We start from the raw sequence: 20642 nt of genomic DNA, 5'->3' as shown, positions 1-20642 counted from the left end.
ATGACTGACTGTATGAGAGAGTGATTAAATGTGTCTCACTGAGTGCATGGGTTAGTGATTAAACTGTCTTAATTTGTGCATCATTATGTATGTTGTTCTGTAAACTGCTGAATGTGTTAATCAGTAGCTATATGAGTAACTATATGGGTTATTCATTGGTTGCCCAAGTATTTGTATGGGAGACTGAGTATGTGTGAGAGTGGCTGGGAGGTGTATGACTCTGTGCATAGATGTGTGAGCAGTTGATTCACTAGATGTATGGGTTCAAAAGTGCATGTGGAAACAGCTGCATGGGCAGTTGACTGTGTGCATGAGTGTATTGGTGAGTGAATGGATATCTCAGTGCTACATGTCAAAGTAAGTACATATGTAAAACACAGTACATGTGAGAGCTGACATATATAAATAACTGTGCATAAGACCCAGTGAATGTGTGAGTGGCTGTATGGATCATTGTGAACTTGTATCAGGGATTGTATTGGAGAGTAAATATGTGTTAGAATATGTTTGAATTAGTAAGGTGTGTATAACTGTATAGTTGAGGAAATGGAGGTGTGATTGATTCTTTGCATGACTGACTAGATGTATGAGTAACTCCATGGATGAGTGACAATCTGTGAGTGTCTGTTTACACTGATTGTATCTAAGGTTATATTAGAGTCTGAAGACGTTCATCGTATTATCATATGAATTATATTATCAGTGATGTCATTTGAGTTGTCATCAGTGATGTCATCAGTGATGTCACTGACCATGTCATGAATGATGTAATATGTGACATCATCAGCAGTGGATTGTGGGTGCGCGATATATAGTTAGTGCAACTAACTATATATGGAATTTCAATGGTTTTGTGTGAGTAAAATAAGGTTTTGTAAATGCTAATTCCTAACTATATATGGTCTATAACCCATGGTTTTTTCAGTGAATTTTCAAGGTTTTGTAAATGCTAATTCCTAACTATATATGGTCTATAACCTATAGTTTTTTCAGTGAATTTCAATGGTTTTTTAATAGCAAATATCAAAAGCTTTAAAATGTCAAGTACGTGGTAGGTAAAAACATTTTCGTGTCTATGCACGCTGATGTGCTTTGAACGCTGCCCCCCCCCCTCTTTTCTTTCAGGAGTATTCTCTCTTTGCAGATAGTGAAGGGTAGGTAACGCAGGCCTTTGCCCCCGTTGTAATCCGTCGTGCCTGCTTCCCTCTCCATTTGATTGATTGTTATCCAAGCATTTACTGTTTTGGAATTGGTTCTCTTTGGTTCATTCTCTATTTACAAACAAGCACAGAGTCGCAATACTCTGTTTAGTCTTTGCAGATAGTGAAAAATCGTTAGAAAAAACAAAAGGAATCAAGCAAAATCAGTAGGCCACTAATGGGATCTCCTTTTGACCTCGCTGAAATAGAAACATTAGGAACAACCCCTCATGAGAAATATGAAACTAGTGAGAGGAACGGAGCTTGACGCCATGATGGCTGCAAGACAGCTCGGCTCCGCCGCCCACCCCGCCCAAAACAACGACAAACCCTATGCAAATATTATAAATATATACAACACACCAGCAAAGTAACAGGGTAAAACGTTTTATTAAATAACTATTTACATGGCAGCCTGCTGCAACATCGATCCCAATGCATGCCGCCGTTCCCGGGATTTCTCCCTGACTACTCTGCGGCCTACGAGATGGAGAGGCCGGGGCGTTGACTAGGCGGGGCCTCGCGCCGCAACCACAGCGCCAACGATCGCTGCTGACGGAGGGGAGCCTTGCCGGTGACAGCCACTGATCTGAAGAACCGCTGCCTGCGGTGCCTCCCTGAGCCGCTTGACGGAGGCCCCCGAGGGGAGGTGTGCTGGCGCGGACTCGGAGGGGGCGCTTGACTCCTGTCCCCTCCCCAAGTCTTGTTGCCCTGGTGTGGCCTGAGATCGCCCCCGACATAGGCGGTCGGCTCCCGGGGTCAGGCGGAACTTGTTGCCTTTTGGTGAGTCTTCCATTCTGAACCTTGTCCCACAATCTGTTTGACCTGAAGACACGTCCTGCGGTGCCCTGGTCCAACCATCACATATACCTGCGCCAGGAGACGGCGTGGGGTGCACTGGAAGGGAGAGACGGCGCGAACGAGCCTCCCCCACCTCCCCAGGTGGAGGTTTCTCAGCTACACCCCAGCGCTTCACTCGGCCACCTGAGTTGCGCCCGCTCCTGCGGCACAGGGCCTCGCTCGGCCAGCTGAATTGCGCCTGCTCTTGTTATTACAGCGTCTCACCCGCCATCCGGATGAATTGCACCCATTCTTGCAGTACAGCGACAGGCGGCTGCCACGGAGCTCACAAAATGGCGGTCGGCTCCACAGGTTTGGGCCTGGCCTGCAAGGATGGCTCTGGGCAACCCTGGAACTCGGACGCTTGACTGCTAGGGCATGGGCCCCATTCCCAAAAGCGTCCCCTCAGCCTTGAAGATTCTACAAGAGTCACCGGGGCCCCCGACTCCCGCAGACTTCAGGTGGGGAGCGACTGCCATGATTGCTCACGGAATGGCCACGAAGTAGCCACGGAATGCTCTCATGCTGACGCCAGCTTCAGTCTGAAACATCCAGAAACACTGTAAACTACCAATTCGATCAGTTCCGGTGGAGCCCCAACGTGACCCGGTAGAGAAGAACTTGCCCTCCCCTCTTTGACTGATGGTTCTTGTTGCCTGTCCCTTCTGTCATATGACGCGCCGCGTTAGCGCACCCGGAAGTGCTCCGGTGCGCGAGGCGCGAAGCGCAGCTTCCCGGAAGCGATCCGGGGCGCGGCGCGGAGCGCGTAACGTAAGCATAACAGGTCATGTGACTTGTTAATAAAACTTTTCATTGGTTCATTTCACTTTTGGGTTCCTAATGATTTAAGACTAGGTCATGTGACCTCAAAATAACACTTTTCATTGGTTCGGAATGGGAGGGGGCGCTTAGCTCCTGCCCCCTCCCCAAGTCTCTCTCGGCCAGCTGAGTTGCGCCTGCTCTTGCTATTACAGCGTGTCACCCGCCATCCGGCTAAATTTCACCCACTCTTGCGATACAGCGACTCTTCCATTCTGGACCTTGTCCCACAATCCGTTTGACCTGAAGACACGTTCTGCGGTGCCCTCGCAATGCGGCCTGGTCCCTGAATGTGTGCAGGGGGACGGTATTTCTCGCTCGGCCAGCAGAGTTGCGACCACTCTTGCGGCCTACGACATGGAGAGGCCTGGGCTTTGACTAGGCGGGGCCTCCGGCCGCAACCACAGCGCCAACGATCGCTGCTAACGGAGGGGAGCCTTGCCGGTGAGAGCCACTGATCTGAAGAACAACTGCCTGCGGTGCCTCCCTGAACCGCTTGACGGAGGCCCCCGAGGGGCGGTGTGGTAGTGCGGACTTGGAGGGGTCCATTGGCTCCTGCCCCCTCCCCAAGTCTTGTTGCCCTGGTGTGGCCTGAGATCGCCCCCGACATAGGCGGCCGGCTCCCGGAGTCCGGCGGAACTTTTTGCCTTTTGGTGACTCTTCCATTCTGGAACTTGTCCCACAAAACGTTTGATCTGAAGACACGTCCTGCGGCCTGGTCCCTGAATGTGTGCAAGGGGACGGTATTGATTGGATCAAGATGGCGGCTTCACACAAAGCTGACTCAAGTGTTGCTGCTGATGCTATGCAGACAAAAACTGGTTTTCAGTTTGTACATTCTTCAGGATTTTTCCATCCAAGGCTGGTTGAGAGTTTGTAGAACGATGGCTTCAGATTTTCAAAATACTACTCTTCAACATTCTTCATAAATGTAATTCTGGTCCTGCCGCTACTTATTGGAGACATTAAACTATACTCTGGACCTGCCTGGCCTCTAGCAAAATGGCGCCAGTATGGGAACGACTTGCAACTCCTTATGACGTTCTAGTTACTTAGCCTTGACGTTATGGGGGATGTATGCGGTCTTTGTGCACATGGCGGGCGGGGAAGGGTACTGACTGGGAATACGGACAATCCTATTGATGTCGATTTTTCATTATTGATTATTGTATTAATAAAGCTTCGAAGTAATGTAACCCATGATACTCGCCCATGGTGTGCGTATGGACGATTTTGTTGTAACTGATCCTGTTATACTTTCAATTAAAAAATCAACCTTCACTGATCCTGCAACCGTTTGTCACGTTTAGTTTTTTCAATTAAATGACTCGCTTGTTACATACTCCTATACCCCTGGCTTTTGAAAGACACCATCTTGTAGAATAAAGGGCTGCGTCAAGGGTGGTATTGCCCAGAATGTCTTGTGTTCTAGTGCTCGTAATAACGAAGCCAGAACTGCCGAAAGGGATTCTGGTCCTGCCGCTACTTATTGAAGACATTAAACTATACTCTGGACCTGCCTGGCCTCGACCAAAATGGTGCCAGTATGGGAGCGACTTGCATCTCCTTATGACGTTCTAGTTACTTAGCCTTGACGTTATGGGGGATGTATGCGGTCTTTGTGCACATGGCGGGCGGGGAAGGGTACTGACTGGGAATACGGACAACCCTATTGATGTCGAGTTTTCATTATTGATTATTGTATTAATAAAGCTTCGAAGTAATGTAACCCATGATACTCGCCCATGGTGTTCGAATTGACGATTTTATTGTAACTGATCCTGTTATACTTTCAATTAAAAAATCAACCTTCACTGATCCTACAACCGTTTGTCACGTTTAGTTTTTTCAATTAAATGGCTCGCTTGTTACATACTCCTATACCCCTGGCTTTTGAAAGACACCATCTTGAGGAATAAAGGGTTGCGTCAAGAGTGGTATTGCCCAGAATGTCTTGTTTTCTAGTGCTCGTATGACAAAGCCAGAACTGCCGAAAGGGATTCTTGTCCTGCCGCTACTTATTGGAGACATTGAACTATACTCTGAACCTGCCTGGCCTCGACCAAAATGGCGCCAGTATGGGAGCGACTTGCAACTCCTTATGACGTTCTAGTTACTTATCCTTGACGTTATGGGGGATGTATGCGGTCTTTGTGCACATGGCGGGCGGGGAAGGGTACTGACTGGGAATACAGACAACCCTATTGATGTCGATTTTTCATTATTGATTATTGTATTAATAAAGCTTCGAAATGATGTTACCCATGATACTCGCCCATGGTGTGCGTATGGACGATTTTATTGTAACTGATCCTGTTATACTTTCAATTATAAAATCAACCTTCACTGATCCTGCAACCGTTTGTCACGTTTAGTTTTTTCAATTAAATGGCTCGCTTGTTACATACCCCTAAACCCCTGGCTTTTGACCCTTTCCTACGCGCGGTCTGTACTACCGCCCTCGGGCGATCTATGTAATGAACAAACTACCATTGCTGAAACACAAGGGAATGCATCTCAGAGAGATAAGTCAAGTACGTGGTGGATAAAAACATTTTCGTGTTTATGCATGCTGATGTGCTTTGAACGATGCCCCCCCCCCCCTCATCATTAAGATTACCACCGCCCATTGCACAAAAGCATACCGGGCGCTCCCCACGCAAAAAAAACCGATATTTTTTTTCTTTTGCCCCGCGGGGCCCTTTTAAAGCTTCCACATCAAACCTAGGGGGTCAGGGAGGATCTACTATGCCCCCTTATGGTCATTTCCCCCTTCGTTTTGGCCTCCTCTTGTCTCTCGATCCTACCGAGAGACAAGATGGCGGCCGCTCCGGACTGTTTAGAATGTTGACAGACACCGGAGAGCCAATCAGCTTCGCTTCGCGAAGTTCCGTTTCGCGTCAAGTACGCGAACCGGAGCACTACCTGGAGCGCTGTCACAGATATATATTTTTTTGGAACGTTAATTTATCAAAATCCACTGGAGCACATATATTGAGACCTAGCAAAGGCACATCGGGCTAACAGTCCCTACAATTTTGCCAAGTTTCATGCAAATCCATTCAGCCGTTCGAGCTAAAAGTGAGGCCAACCGCCCTATGGAAATTAACATGGGAAAAACGCGTTTTGGGACCCCCCTTTTTTCTCGGCCCCTCCTTGACGAACCCCCCCCCCCCCCACATTTTCAGGGGCTGCTCAGAAACCAAATGTGCCATTTTCCTGAAAATTTCAGCCAATTCCGTCCACAAACGCCAAAGTTATTAGACATAGAATTTTCAAAAATCCCATAGAGAAAAAATCCTAACTATATACCTACTGGCGACCGCCAGTAGGATATATGGATATATATATATATATATATATATATATATATATATATATATATATATATATATATATATATATATATATATATATATATATATATATATATATATATATATATATATATATATATATATAGATATATATATATAGATATAAAGATATATAGATATAAAGATATATTATATATATATATACATATATATATATATATATATATATATATATATATATATCCATATATATATATATATGAGCTTTGCATATATAATGTTGTCTATGTCTATGATATTAATCATTTCACATGTGACCATTTTCCACCAATGATGTTACACTTAAACCAGCACTAGCACTTTAAAAATTGCCTCCTCCTAAGCATGCGTCATGTGATCAAGGCCTCTGTGAAGGCCGAAACGTCATGCTGAGGTGTGCCGTCTCCCCGACGAAATAAAATACACTGCTCACCTGCACTTGAGGTCTCCTCTCTTCTTCCTGCGCTGCGGTATCCAGGATTGGGCTCCAGGCGAGAGTAAGCAGGGATTGTCCTATATCTTCAAACTGGCAGAGTGCTTCGCCGGTATCTGGATGACCCCTTCTCCTACGAGCGGCGGAACTACAGGAAGCCAAGACCTCTGCTGACCCGGAAGTCGTTTGTGTTCTCCCGTTAGGGAGTAACTGTTCCAGCCCCCAGTTACTGTCAACGCCGATCTGTCTACGGACCTGACGAGGAGCCCGGAGAGCGTCCTGCTCTCTACGAGACACCTAAAGTTGGGTTGCGGTGTTCCGATTCGGCACAGATTACACCGGTAAGAGAAGTGTGTGCCTGACTGCACGGCGGTTCGCATTTGCTGACATCGTTAAGCAGTTGTGAGAGCGCATTGTGCGCAATATCTGCGGGGAAGCGGCATGTCGAATGACGCATTGAGAGCAAGGGAACAGGCAGTGCTAAATGCGTTTGATGACTCCCCGGCTGGGGGGACCTCTGAACCATCTGCACAAAATGTACCAGCTAATGAACTTGGCAGCGTTCGTGACAAATTTAAACAATTGGAGAAATTAATGAAACGAGAACTCTCGAAATGGTGGGAGCACCGTTCACTGAGTCGATACTTGGAGGTCAACAGGATACCGCAAGGTCTGCGGGTTATGTTGGCTCCGAGTTACGAAGACCCAGACCCAGAAATGCTCAGGGAATGGGCAGACTGCAACCTGGAGTCATCGCGCAGACTAGTCCAGATACTGGTGCACTATGCCAAAATTGAAGAGCTCAATCAGGACATTGAATCAGCCAGTGTGGACTGCATGAGTGAATGCACCAAACTAAGAAGTGATATGATGGCAAGGATCCAAAAAGAAGAGGATGTAATTAGCAAAAGGAAAGCCTGGAAATTTCAACGAGATAAGGCGGACTATGCGGAGGGACGTATTTTCACTTTTGCAAAAAAATATGATGCCATCAAAGCCTCAAGACGACTTAAAGCTGGGGCAGCAGCAAACCGCCCTAACCAAGGAAATGGATCGGGTGCAGCTCAGCAGGATGACTCTTCAGAGTCCAACCTAAGCTCAAGTGTCAATAGCGATTCAGACTCCAATCTGTCACAATCAGGCGGGCAATTGGGGTTTACCAAACTCACGCCAGCAGAGGAACTCGACTGCATAAGGAAGGATTGGCGCGAGACCCTACGTCCGAGAACCCAGTCGCACTTAGGAACAAAAAACGCAACGCCAAGCGCTACCAACGCCGCAAGGCCAAATCAAGAGGAAGAAAAAAATCAGCAGAAAAAGAAGAAAAAAAGCACAAAGAGATGGAACAGGAAGTAAGCTCACATTCAGGAGTAATAGACATTGCCCCCTCCATTATCAATCTGACTGACATGGTCTTATCAGAGGCTGAACATCACATTCTGTCAAAAGGCCTTACATTCTGTCCTCCATGCGACTTCAACTATGCGGACACTAGAATTGACCTATACAAATTCGTCCGCAAGATAAAGCTGCAGAAGCATTTTGCAGGTGGCAAAACACGTAGTACCCCGATGAGGATTGAAACAGCGAATGAAGGGCTGCAAGCTCGTGATGTGCCAGGTTTGGAGGCTTTAGAATCCCTAAGAATGGAGCAATCATCATCCCAAGAAGTATTAGGATGTGAGCCAAATAGGGTAGGGGGATTAACTTCTTTCAAACCACGCTCCACCTATACTCCTGTGATGCTTTACGATAACCTTGACATCTTCCATGATGCTGTTGTAAAAGACATCAAGTTGTTGCATTCAAAAGTGCTCAATTCGAAACGAAAGAAATACACACAGAATGACCAGTACTTGCGACTCATCCATAAGATTCAAGCTAATGAGAATGTCATTGTCAGGCAGTCTGACAAGGGAGGGAATATAGTTTTATGGCCGCGAAAACTATATTTAGAAGAGGCCCTCTCTCAGCTGAACGATTCAGACTGCTACAGACATAGCGACATCTCGCTGATCAAGAAGGCCCAAAAAGATTTTTACTCGCTGTTAATGGGGTGGAGATCTTTTGGATTGCTGAGTATGGATGAACTCAAATACCTCAAAAACAACAATCCGGTCATGCCAGTCCTATACCTAATCCCGAAGGTCCACAAGAACCCACATAAACCCCCTGGAAGGCCAATAATAGCAGCATGCGGGGGGTTACTGGAAAAGACAACTGTTTATGTGGACTCATTCCTGCAGGAGTTTGTGCAGAGTTTACCATCCTTTGTCCAAGACTCTAATGATTTTGTGAGGAAAATTCAGGACATCAAATGGGATTCGGATTCATGGCTCATTACATTAGACGTCCCGTCTTTATATACAAGTATCAACCATCAAGACGGACTGCGAGCCATTGAATTCTACTTAGGTTTGAGACCAATCATCATGGCTGACCACAATCGTATGTTACTTTCTATGATTTCATTCTGTTTACACCATAATTTCTTTGTTTAACAACAAATATTATCAGCAAGTCAGGGGTGTAGCCATGGGGGCCTGTTTCTCTCCCAGTTATGCCTGTCTCCATATGGGCTACTGGGAGAGACAGGTCCTCTTTGGCGAACACTCCGACATTGCTAGGCGGTCTATAACAAGATGGTATCGTTATATAGACGATGTGTTCCTGGTCTGGAAGGGCACTCGTCTAGAAGCTGAGCAATTTGTTGATATGCTAAATTGTAATGATTTCAACTTGAAGTTTACCTCGACAATCAGTCAAGACCAGGTACATTTTCTAGACATGACAGTCACACCAGGAGGAGACAAACTTGAAACCAGGTTGTACCGCAAGGCAACGGCTGGAAATACAATACTCCATGCCAGTAGTCATCACCCTGCTCACCTTATACGCAGTATCCCGTATGGCGAGATGCTGCGCATTAGACGATTGAGCAGTACTGAAGCTCAATGCCATCTAGCTCAGCAAGCCAGTAAGTCTAGATTTTTGGCAAGGGGGTACAAGGCAGCAGTGGTTGATAGGGCCATAACTAAGGCAAATGCCCTGTCACGCAGTGAAGCCTTGCAACGCAAAGTCACAAATGTGCCTACCACTTCCCAGGATCAAAAAGTAAGATTGATCTGGGCTTACAATAGACAGCATGGGGCACTTGGTAAAATCATCTCTAAGCACTGGGGTTTGATTAAATGTGATCCTGTTATAGGTGACAAAATTCCAACCACTCCGTCTATCACATATAGGAGAGCATATTCTATGCAAAATGCCTTAGTTAAATCCAGCCCAGAAGTTTCTACACGAAAGAATTGGTTAGACAAGAGTAAGGGCTTCAGGAAGTGCTCTTCTTGTAAGGCATGCCAGCATGGGCTAAACAAAACTGAATATGCAGTACCTTTCACCCCTAGTGCGCGCAAGATCAAAAAACAACTGACTTGCAAGAGTGAATATGTGGTTTATGTGCTGGAGTGTCCGTGTGCCCTGCGGTATGTGGGTAGTACCAAGCTGCAGGTGCACAAGAGGATACTCCAGCACATAAGGGCCATCAACACGAACGATCCGGCGTATCCGGTGGCCCGCCACTTCAAAGAGCACCACAACAATGACAGTTCCCTTTTACGATATTATGCTGTAGATTGTGTGGGCCCTCTCAAAAGAGGAGGTGACAGGGATGGTGCTCTTAGGAAATTGGAGACCAGGTACATACTGGAAATGGATAGTCGAGCCCCGGGGGGATTAAATTCCACAGAAGATTTTTACACTTGTCTCTGAATTGCCAATATAAGTGTAACCTGAGGGCCTGCCCTATCCAACAGGATATCATCCTCCTAGGTGTTCTATCAAGTTATCAGACTGTTAGTGAGTAATGATTATTTTCTTCACTGACCAGTACATGTCTAGTTCTGCGGATGGTTTCAGTGTGCAGTGCAGCCTAGGCTTAGGCTGCATAAGGATGTATCAAAAGCGTAGCACAACATTGATTAAGACAAACCATGATTAAATAGAAAACAAGAGGATTCATAGATAAAAAATTTTATATAAAAAAACTCTCAAAAAAATGCACTTGATAACGTCCTTCTTCACTATTCACTCTTATGTTTATTACTGGTATGGTGTGGTTCTACTAATGGTCACTTGTCTTAGCATGGAGACATAAGAGGGGAGGCTGCGATGTTCTCCTAACCTAGCGGTGGTTTAACATCTCCTCTCCTCCCAACCCTCCGGCTTCACATAGACACATGATAGATTAGTGCGTATAACGCAATCAGGATGCTGCGATCTTGGTGGAAAGGCTTAACACGCATTTATGCAGCTATGTTTTAAGTTCACCTGAGGTCTCATCCTGTGTAAATAGTGTATGTCTGGTGTATATATATTTATTGGCAATGTGCTTGTACATTCATGTTTTGATACTTATATTTATATATTTATAATTCATGATCAATTTTTCTACACCTGATTTTAACATGATATTGTATATCAAGTATATTGCGATTATTTATAGCGATGACAAATTGTTTACAAGACACTATTTGCACTTTAACAAACGTGATGCACTTTTGCCTATTTTGCACTGCAAATTAACTTTGTAACAAAACTTGGATTATCCAGTGATTTTTTTTGTATATTGCCCACAACGACAATATGGCATTTGCACTTTATGTACTGTTATTTGCACTTGGCGATATAGGCTGAATTCGGGGATTATCCCGCGATGAGCTTTGCATATATAATGTTGTCTATGTCTATGATATTAATCATTTCACATGTGACCATTTTCCACCAATGATGTTACACTTAAACCAGCACTAGCACTTTAAAAATTGCCTCCTCCCAAGCATGCGTCATGTGATCAAGGCCTCTGTGAAGGCCTAAATGTCATGCTGAGGTGTGCCGTCTCCCCGACGAAATAAAATACACTGCTCACCTGCACTTGAGGTCTCCTCTCTTCTTCCTGCGCTGCGGTATCCAGGATTGGGCTCCAGGCGAGAGTAAGCAGGGACTGTCCTATATATATATATATATATATATCCATATATATCCATGTATATATATATATATATATATATATATATATATATATATATATATATATATATATATCCATATATCCTACTGGCGGTCGCCAGTAGGTATATATAGTTAGGATTTTTTTGAATAGGGATTTCTGAAAATTCTATGTTGAATAACTTTGGCGTTGATGGACGGATTTCGCTGAAATTGTCAGGAAAATGGCACATTTTGTTTCTGAGCGTCCCCTGAAAGTTTGGGGTGGTTTCGTCAAGCGGGGGCCGAGAAAAAAGGGGGGTCCCAAAACGTGTTTTTAACATTGAGTTTTCCATAGAGCGGTTGGACTCACTTTTAGCTCGAACGGCTTTCCACAAAACTTGGCAAAATTGTAGGGACTGGTAGCCCGATGTGCCTTTGCTATGTCTCAAGATATATGCTCCAGTGGTTTTTACGAAAATTAACTTTGAAAAATATATATTGGGCTACATTGGGCTATATATATGTTAGAGCCCCAATGTAGCCCAATGTAGCCCAAAGATGGCCACCAGAGACAAAAAAAAACAAATGTAGCCCAAATATCAGCCAGATGTAGCCCAACTATAGCCCAGTGACAGAATGTCCCAGAGTGTTCTAAAGAACAACTAGAGCGCTAACAGTCTTACTTATGACAAAAGTATGGCACACCTGAAGTCATCTTGATTGGAATAAAGTGTTAACACTTAAAACATTTAATTTGCAAAGGAACAAAATGAGGGGTTTAATTTTGCCATAGAAATGTTATATACATATATATATATATTCACTGAAAAAACCATAGGTTATAGACCATATATAGTTAGGAATTAGCATTTACAAAACCTTGAAAATTCACTGAAAAAACCATAGGTTATAGACCATATAAAGTTAGGAATTTGCATTTACAAAACCTTATTTTACTCACACAAAACCATTGAAATTCACATATATAGTTAGTTGCACTAACTATATATCGCGCACCCGCAATCCACTGCTGATCATGTCACATATTACATCATTCATGACATGGTCAGTGACATCACTGATGACATCTCAAATGACATCACTGATGACATCACTGATGACATCTCAAATGACATCACTGATGACATCACTGATGACATCTCAAATGACATCACTGATGACATCTCATTTGGCATTACTGATCACATCACTGATGACATCATTCATGTGATAATTCGATGAACCTCTTCAGACTCTAATATAACCTTAGATACACTCAGTGTAAACAGACACTCACAGACTGTCACTCATCCATGGAGTTACTCACACACCTAGTCAGTCATGCAAAGAATCAATCACACCTCCATTTCCTCAACTATACAGTTATACACACCTTACTTATTCAAACATATACTAACACATATTTACTCTCTTATACAATCCCTGATACAAGTTCACGATGATCCATACAGCCACTCACACATTCACTGGCTCTTATGCACAGTTATTTATATATGTCAACTCTCACATGTACTGTGTTTTACATATGTACTTACTTTGACATGTAGCACTGAGATATCCATTCACTCACCAATACACTCATGCACACAGTCAACCGCCCATACAGCTGTTTCCACATGCACTTTTGAACCCATACATCTAGTGAATCAACTGCTCACACATCTATGCACAGTCATAAACCTCCCAGCCACCCACACACACAGTCAGTCTCCCATACAAATACTTCGGCAACCAATCAATACCCATATAGTTACTCATATAGCTACTGATCAACACATGCAGCAGTTTACAGAACAACAGACATAATGATGCACAAATTAAGACAGTTTAGTCACTAACCCATGCACTCAGTGAGACACATTTAATCACTCACTCATACAGTCAGTCATGCACCTACTAAATCTTTCATCCAGACACTTATACATCCACTCATTCTTCAATATGTAAGACATATTTTAACTTTACAGAAACATACAGTCACTGGATGTTGTCATCAGTGATGTCATTTGATATTTGATATTTATTAATTCTTATATAGCGCGACTATCGCTCCGGAAGGAGCATCTTGGCGCTGAGCAATCAGAAGAAACCAACTTGGTGGAGATGGAAATCATATGGCTGCGAGGACCAAAGAGTCAGGTCGAAGGAAGATCCAAGTCTTCAGAAGTTTTCTGAAAAGGGTTTCTGAAGGGGCGTGCCTGAGGTTAGAGGGAAGGCCGTTCCAGGCCTTAGCCGCCAGGAGTGAAAAGGTTTTTCCACCTTTCGTTTTGAGCTTGAACCTGGGTATGGTAACCAGATTAGCTCCTGATGACCTCAGGCAGCGCGATTGAGTGTACTGAGGGAAGCGCTTGACAAGATAGGAGGGGCCTGTGTTCTTAGTGGCCTTAAAGACAGTAGTGTCATCAGTGTCATCAATGTCATCAGTGATGCCATCAGTGATGTCATCAGTGATGTCACTGACCATGTCATGAATGATGTAATATGTGACATGATCATCAGTGGATTGCGGGTGCGCGATATATAGTTAGTGCAACTAACTATATATGCGAATTTCAATGGTTTTGTGTGAGTAAAATAAGGTGTTGTAAATGCTAATTCCTAACTATATATGGTCTATAACGTATGGTTTTTTCAGTGAATATATATATATATAATATAGCGACCGCCAGTAGGATACAACGCCTCTCTTTTTCTTAAGGGAAGGCACGCCGACACCAGGTGAACGTCAAAATAAAGGCTTTAATTCCATGTGGAAAATTGCACAAGTAAAGCACACCCAATGCGTTTCTCCTCCTGCGAGGCTTGATCACGGGTAGAAGTCTCTGCCTTTGACTGGTCACATGAATTAGCACTGCGATTTAAGTCGTCCTCTAGAAAGCAAAATACAAACAGGTGAGTCAGTTTTTTTCTTCAGTTAGACAGCAGCGTGCCAAAACTTTATTAGTTCATATTTGCATACTTGCTGCTCCTACGTCGTGAATGAAGACAGTTTGTAAAATGCAGTTCGTTTTTAAAGCTGTTTTGTCTTGCATATTTTCCCACATAGCGTTTATCATGCACATTTCACCAGCAAGCGGAAAACATCCATCTCGCCTCCCTTGCCTGCTCACCTTACGATTTTCATCTCGATCGTCTCTGCAGTCTCTGTATTTGATCCTTAAGGTGGCTAGGCAGGCCGGGCTCATTGAACATCTTAATCCACCAAAAAGTGGAGTAAGATGCCAACACCAGGTGAAAGTCTGGTGTCAGTATGCCTTCCCTTAAGAAAAAGAGAGGCGTTGTTTTGATGTTTGCGCGGTGAGCTCCAGTCCCGCTACACTGACCCGCCCTACAGGATCTGAGGCTCATTCACTGGAGCACTTTTTGGTGGGATATATATATATATATATATATATATATCAGCTCCAGCGCACGCACAGTACTGCATACAAAGGCACTCCGGGGCATAAATTTGAACACCTTTATTAAGCAGACTCGTTTCAGCATTTGGCTTTCCTCAGTGCTTTAGGTGTCAGCTGCTTGATGTTTGCATAGTGTTCTGTCTTTAAATGGGAAAATATCTCTCCTGATTGGCACTTGTGCGATGTGGTAGTTGAAACAGGACTTGCGTTGTAACCTCCACAAAGCCGCCATACTTTAACGGTAATGTCTAATTTTAAAGATGTACTTCGTTACCTTCAGAGTCTTGTTTTTGTACGTTTTGTGGTGTTTCGTATGACATTTTGGTCCGTTAACACTCCAACGCTGTGCTTTCAATTTCAATTTTCCCCTAACCAAGCCTCATTTCCATCAGGATGCAGCCGCAGGTAGCGGTATATGACGGCTATCCTTGAATTTGAATAATTCATGACTTCAGTCAGCGGTAGCTACCTGTATATATGTATATATGTATATATGTATATATATATATATAACCTACTGGCGGTCGCCGGTAGGTAGTTATAGTTAGGACCTACTTTTCATTGGAAATCCACAACATTCTTTTTGGAATAACTTTGGCGCCAGTGGACGAATCCTCATGAATTTCTCCCCAAAAATGGCCTGCTTGGTTCCGCTCCTTCCCTGAAAGTTTGGGGGTGATTGATCAAATGGGGGCCGAGAAAAAAGGGGAGTCCCAAAATGTGTTTTCCCCATGCAATTTTCCGTAGGGACCTTTAGCCAGGGCTACAGCCCGAATGGCTGAAAGGAATTATACGAAATTTGGCAGAGAGTTAGAGTTCTGTTTGCAGATTGTGCTTTTTAGGTCTCGCCTGTCGATGCGCATGCGCATCGAGCTTGCGAGACTATGGGGGCTTATCCACTCTTTAACCAACTTGCAAGGAATCGTGACGATTCCTTGCAGTGCCCGTGAAATTTAAGCTCAATGCGCATGCGCATTGAGCTTAAAAGCACGTGCACATGCCCCCAGCCGCCTGCCTTGCCCACTCTCTCTCACAGCCTCCCCCAGCTCCGCCCCCTCACTTCTTGGTTGCACGGCCGCTAGGCCGTGCCTCCCCTTCTCTCCTCCCCCCTCCTCCTCCTACTCTCCTCCCCCCTCCTCCTCCTACTCTCCTCCCCTGCCTGCCGTGTCGCACCTCTCCCCGCTCCGCCCCCTCCCCTGCCCGCCGTGTCGCAGAAAACAGAAGTAATTGTTCTAAACATAACAATACGAAAAATATAATAAATGTAATTTGAACAACAAAAATATAAAATCCATTGCGAAAAGGAACTACTTGTTCTGCTCAAGGTCAAACTCCGGCAGTTTCAAGTGACAAAGGAATTCGCATTATTTACACCAATATGCTTTAATGGAATCCGTGGCTTCGCTTCAGAAGCACTGCATTAACAGCAAGAAGTTCTCGATATCAATGTAATGGTTTGAAAAATGTTGACAAGCTGGCAAATCGAATCACGCGGAGAGAGCCGTGGCTGCACATTGAGGATGCTAGGCCGTGCCTCCCCATCTCTCCTCCCCCTCCTCCTCCTATTCACCTCCCCCCTCCTCCTCCTACTCTCCTCCCCTGCCTGCCGTGTCGCACCTCTCCCCGCTCCGCCCCCTCACCTGCCCGCCGTGTCGCAGAACACAGAAGTAATTGTTCTAAACGTAACAATACGAAAAATATAATAAATGTAATTTGAACAACATGGAATCCGTGGCTTCGCTTCAGAAGCACTGCATTAACAGCAGGAAGTTCTCGATATCAATGTAATGGTTTGAAAAATGTTGACAAGCTGGCAAATCGAATCACGCGGAGAGAGCCGTGGCTGCACATTGACGATGCAACTGTTGGCACAGAGTCACAAATCTTTACCATCACTGATCCGAGTGGATTTTTTTTAAAACATGCCTTGTCATTTTGGATCTCAGGTGCTGGAAAACCAGGATTATAAACTGACAGAATATTTCAATAAATGAAGGATTGCCTTAAGTGGCAGCATTTAAATAGCGATCATGCAAGTGTGTCGTTCATGACCTGTTCCCTTAGGGTCCTTTCACTTAAAGCCAGAAGTCAGACAACGTGATCAATGGTTACATAATCAATAGGATTTTTCATATCCCCACGGGAATTATTCACAGGGTAAGTGGTCTAACAGCTCAATATTGATCAAAAAGGCAGCGTTTTAAAATTAACAGTTAATCTTTTACAGAACGGAGACGTGCAGCAATCTCGGCTTTGGGGCGCCACCCTGCACCCGCGTTTGGTTGCAACCCTCAAGACTCCACAATCTAAAATACATTAACTGCATCACTAAAGAGACACAGGCACTAAACAAAACGATAAAAAAAAAAAACTTTCCCGCTATAAAAGGTAAAGTCACGCAATTATGCAACATGTTGCACTATTATGACAAAATAATAACCTTTGCCAATATATTCAATCGAATACTTCACAATACAACAAAATTATAAATAATATGAACATCCAAAAGCTATACATTGCGTTCATACGCAGCAGAGACACCGTCAACTAATAAACAATTTACTTTAACGAAGACTTTTTTTTTTACCGAAACAAACACTAAACTAGAAAAAAATATACAAGTCAACAAATACATACCAAACCACAAAACAATATTAAAAAAAAAAAATTACCTGTTAGGCGACGCAGCAAACAGACAGCAAACCTGGCACGCCTTCCAAGAAGGGCGCGGTCGACAATCAGGGGATTTCCAAAGTTACGCGCTCCAATTAGGACGCTACGTAACACAACTTACCAATCTCATTGGCTGTGAAACACGTCAATCAAAAAAAGAACATAAACACAAAAAAACACTAGAACGCTACACTAACAAACTTAAGTAACGTTAGGGAACATTAGCACATCTGCCATTTTCATTTAATACACACACACACAACACACACACGAAAGAAAAACAACACACATTTATATAAAAACACACACACATACACAACACACACACCCAAAAAAATAGAACTAAAACTCCACAATAGCAAATATACACACACACACCAACACACACACACAACAGCACCCTCACCCTCACAACCCTCTCACCCTCACACCCCCACACTCTCACACACTCACACCCCCACACTCTCACACACTCACACCCCCTCACCCTAACACCCCCTCACCCTCACACACCCTCGCTCCCCTCCCACCCTCACACCCCTCACAACCCTCTCACCCTCACTCCCTCTCACCATCACCCCCCTCACCATCACACACCCTTACCCTCATCCCCTCACCCTCACACACCCTCAGTCACCCTCACACCCCCTAACCCACACCCTCACCCCCTCACACAACCTCACACACCCTCACTCACCCTCACACACCCCCACACACCCTCACTCACCCTCACTCACCGTCACATACCCTCACCCTCACACCCCCTTACCCTCACACCCCCTCACCTACCCTCACCCACCCTCACCCACCCTCACACACCGTCCCACACCCTCACCCTCACACACCCTCACTCACCCTCACCCACCCTCACCCTCACACACCCTCACCCCCCTCACCCTCACACACCCTCAGTCACCCTCACACCCTCACCCTCACACCCCCTAACCCACACCCTCACCCCCTCACACACCCTCACTCACCCTCACACACCCTCACTCACCCTCACACACCCTCACACACCCTCACTCACCCTCACACACCCTCACTCACCGTCACATACCCTCACCCTCACACCCCCTCACCCACCCTCACACACCCTCACACACCGTCCCACACCCTCACCCTCACACACCCTCACTCACCCTCACCCTCACACACCCTCACCCCCCTCACCCTCACACACCCTCAGTCACCCTCACACCCTCACCCACACCCTCACCCCCTCACACCCTCACTCACCCTCACACACCCTCACTCACCCTCACACACCCTCACCCTCACACACCGTCACACACCCTCACACCCCCTCACTCACCCTCACACACCTTCACCCTCACACACCGTCACACACCCTCACCCCCCCTCCCTCACCCTCACACCCCCTCACTCACCCCCTCACCCTCACACCCCTCACCCTCACACCACTCAGTGCTACAACACATATTGTGTTACAATAGGTGTCACATTTGCGAAACATAAAACTATTGGCATTGTGAATAACAAATCTATTAATTTCGCTACTTTCAAAACAAGCACATAAATAAAAAATATGTCCTTTACAATACCAATAGCTCAAAATTTCCTAATGCGAGACCTATTGCATTGCTGTGCGTCTCTCCTCTGCTGCACTCTCCTGCTCTCTAGAGATGTGGCCTAACGACCAGAGCTGCCATCTAAGTAACGTAAATACAAAACCTGTTGCATTCCAAATGCTATAGGTGTCACATTCGCCAAAGTTATAACTATTGGCGTTGTAAATGACAAAGCTATCAATTTAGCTATTTTAAAAACCAACAAATAAATAAAATATTTGTCATTTACAAAACCAATAGCTCCAACTTTTCTAATGCGAGACCTATTGCATTTCCAATGCTTGTTGTTAAGTGGTGTAAATCCGTTCAGTAGTGTCTGAGAAAATTGCAAGTAAAATCATAGCGATATCTAGAGACTGAGTTCAGCACGCGTACGGAATCTGTTCAATTACAAGCGTGAGCTGCTTGCTGATTGGCTGTGAACTGTCTGTCAACACTCGAAACCAGGAAGTGTTGGCGGCCATCTTGTGCCTCGCTAGAACCGAGTCACAAGAAAACAGTAAAGCAAAGTGGAGAAATAAGGGAAGGGGGTAGGCTAGAATAATTCTGACCCTCTAGGCTTGCTCATGGGGTTGTACATGGATGTTTAGGCTCATTTAAAAAAAAAAAAAATCTTTGAAGGAAAATCGAGCCGTTAGCGTTTGGAAAGACGTACAAGTACGAGCAAGAGCTACATGCTGATTGGTTGTCAATTCTCCAAAACAGGAAATGTTGGCAGCCATCTAGTGTGTCGCGAGAGCTGAGACACAAGAAAACAGTAAAACAAAGTCGAGATATAAGGAAAGGGGGCAGGGTAGAACCTTTCTGACCCTATAGTCTTGGTCAGGGGAGGTACAGGGATCTTTAGGCTCAATTTTTATTTAAAAAAAATAAAAAATGGCGGGGTACTCGTGCAGTACTTGTACACTGTGGAAAAGGTGAAAAAAAACTAGAAGTCTGTTTTGTTTATTAGGTCCTGGGGGGCAAATTACGGGGGCAATTTTTAGAGATATATTTCTATGACAGTATGTAAAACTTTCAATTTTTTTTGCTGCATCAGTTGTACTGTCTACGCATGCACAGCCTTGTTTGCAAGTGCACTTTTTTTCTTTTTCTTCAAGTTCGCCAAGCAAACCTCTCCTGATTTTAGGTATTAAATTTGCCGCTTTGTTTTCACGGGTGATGTGTTTTATCCGGTGCTATACTTTTGTAATATATTAATAAACATATTGTATGTACATTTATTTGAAATGTACTGTCGAGGCGCCAAACATTGATTACATACTCTGTCCAACCGCCATTTAAGTCGTTTTCCTCCGTTATTTTTATTATTGTACCTG

At 44.6% G+C, this 20642-nt stretch overlaps 1 protein-coding gene across 1 annotated transcript in view; it reads left to right on the top strand.

Annotated features, from left to right (window-relative positions):
* The window catches only part of LOC147733673 (transient receptor potential cation channel subfamily M member 7-like), a 1613265-nt gene that overhangs the window by 592487 nt on the left and 1000136 nt on the right, over positions 1 to 20642 (top strand). The window lies entirely within an intron of this gene.

This window comes from Lissotriton vulgaris, chromosome 2_1, assembly GCF_964263255.1.
Source record: "Lissotriton vulgaris chromosome 2_1, aLisVul1.2, whole genome shotgun sequence".
NCBI lineage: Eukaryota > Metazoa > Chordata > Amphibia > Caudata > Salamandridae > Lissotriton > Lissotriton vulgaris.
This window is presented reverse-complemented; position numbering and strand designations above follow the sequence as displayed.